General features: G+C 44.3%; 1 long non-coding RNA gene across 1 annotated transcript; it reads right to left on the bottom strand.

The window, feature by feature from the left end:
* Positions 1 to 1,107: 1,107 nt before the first annotated feature.
* On the bottom strand, positions 1,108 to 1,670 carry LOC124707399. The gene is made up of 4 exons (XR_007004845.1): positions 1,554 to 1,670; positions 1,423 to 1,445; positions 1,234 to 1,338; positions 1,108 to 1,137 (listed from the first exon to the last, which is right to left on the bottom strand). It is a non-coding gene; the product is annotated as an uncharacterized LOC124707399 (long non-coding RNA).
* Between the last annotated feature and the right edge of the window lie 526 nt (positions 1,671 to 2,196).

Here is a 2,196-nt window from a genome sequence, read left to right as displayed (position 1 = left end):
TCGCCCGGTCGTCGCCTGCCGCAAGGAAGCTCGGTAAAATAAAAATCCTCGAAATAGAACAATACCAGTAAATGGAATTGAAACAAAACCAAAGCAATCAAAAAAATTAAGCGTTCAAGTACCTTTTCTAGAAAACCATATTGCCCTATATAAAGCACAAACCCCATATCAACCAACTTTCTCATCTTTACCATAACCATTAAATCAATGGACTATCATATACTGGATGTAGGTCTGCAAATACCAAAGAAAACGGCAGCGAGAATAGTTTAAGTGAACATGTCCCAGGCTCCCATGATTATCACAAAGACTGCAACTTTTCATCCCTCTTTTACTCGACTGATTTTTATCCCTAGTAGAATTCTGCACATACCTAAAATAAAGCATTATCAGAACCTTATGCAGCGGCACCAAGATGGTAGCTTCTAATTACCCTCCTATATTTACACATCCTTAGCAAGTATATATGTAGTGCATGTATGGACCGAGCTGATCTGTACCGACTCACTACACCAACAAGGTGGTACATGTTTGCAAATCAACTTTTTAGAAAAATGTAATTACTCTATCTGGAAACTTTATGAACAAATATCTATTATTACCATGTATTGATCTGACTGGTGTAGCAGGTGTGTGGTACATGATGCATGGAAAGAACCATATGCACACTTTAGAGCTAAGTCTAGTCACTGTTACAGTACAAAAGTTCAATTAGATATTCCTTAATACCACAACATGGTCTTCATTGGTAGTTAAAGAGGAATTTATTATGAAATGAAACTATATCATATATCCTTTATTAGAAGTTCCAGATATATGTATCAAATGATGCATGAATAGATGATTGCACAGATATACTAACCCTACATATAATTTTGACATGTTCTATGATAAACGATATACAAAGTTTGGTTCGAATTAAAAGATTGGAAGATAAAACTACAATTCCCATTGTCAAAACATAGCTCCCTGCTCGACATCGCTCTCGAATAGGGTGATTGCAGTTAGTCATCACATTAATTAATCCCAAGAGCACACAAAAGGAACAGAAAAAAGTTGACGTACCATGTGGATATCTAGGATATCAATGATGTAGCAGGACTCAAACGGCACCTCCAATTGGTTCACTAATACATGCTTCCATTGTTGAAACAAATAGAGGGGATTAAATCAAGCGAGTGGTGTTGAACATATGCTCGAAACGGAGAAGATAAAAAGAGCACATTGACTCACCTTGCGGCCTTCCTTCCCAGCTGTACCGCATGATGAACACTTGATCTACACATCACATGGTGTGACAAAAGCGACTGAACAATCTGGTAGAGGAGATGACGTCACCTACATTTATAAAAGAAATTTCAATTTGAGTCAGACATTTCAACAAACATGTGGTGGGGAAAAACTACAAGCAGTGATAGCCACCTCATCTTAGCCAGGATCACATCCTGAGATACAAGAGAAAGAACACAATCACAAATTAACATCTCAAATTAAGATGAATCCTTCTAAAAATCAAGAAATAAAGAGGAGAAGGGGTGGTGTTGATTGCCTACTTGCCGCTGTGATAGCACCACGCCCTGATACGAGTCAGAATAAGAATCTCAGGTTGGGGAGACCAATCAGAAGGGATGAGGAGGGAGATGTGATGCATCTTCGTGTGGCACAGCGCCGGGCCAGCGCCGCCCCTCCTTGATCCTCTCGCTACTCTTCCAACAAAAATTGTCTAGCAACAGACAGAGACATGAGTAGAAGGGAAGAAAGATGAGAGTAAATCAGCTCACCGTACTTGCTATCAGCTGGACAGCTACGCGCGCCCGTATGCGGAGTGCCACTCCCCAGCCCCACGTGTGCACCTGACCACCACTCCATCGCCCGCATCGCTCGATTCGCCCTGCATCCACCCTTTCTCACGCCGTCTTCTTCTGTTACATGGCCTCCTCCGTTGTTGGTTCGCGCTGCTTGCGGCGCCGCAGACAAGCAGGCGTCCCCAGGAGTCGACGAGCAGCACACGCAGGCGGCAGTGCTCCTACCTTCCCGTCCGCCCCAGAGAAGGAAATCTCGAGCCCAGCCGGCTGTCGACGACCTTCTCCAGCCGATGCGCCGCTGCTACCCCTCCGCGCCGCCACCTTCTCCATGCGCTCTCCCCAAGCGCCTCCCACCGCGACCGTCCCCGTACGGCCCATCCGAGCAGGAGTG

The sequence above is a fragment of the Lolium rigidum genome, chromosome 4 (assembly GCF_022539505.1).
Source record: "Lolium rigidum isolate FL_2022 chromosome 4, APGP_CSIRO_Lrig_0.1, whole genome shotgun sequence".
NCBI classification, from domain to species: domain Eukaryota; kingdom Viridiplantae; phylum Streptophyta; class Magnoliopsida; order Poales; family Poaceae; genus Lolium; species Lolium rigidum.
This window is presented reverse-complemented; position numbering and strand designations above follow the sequence as displayed.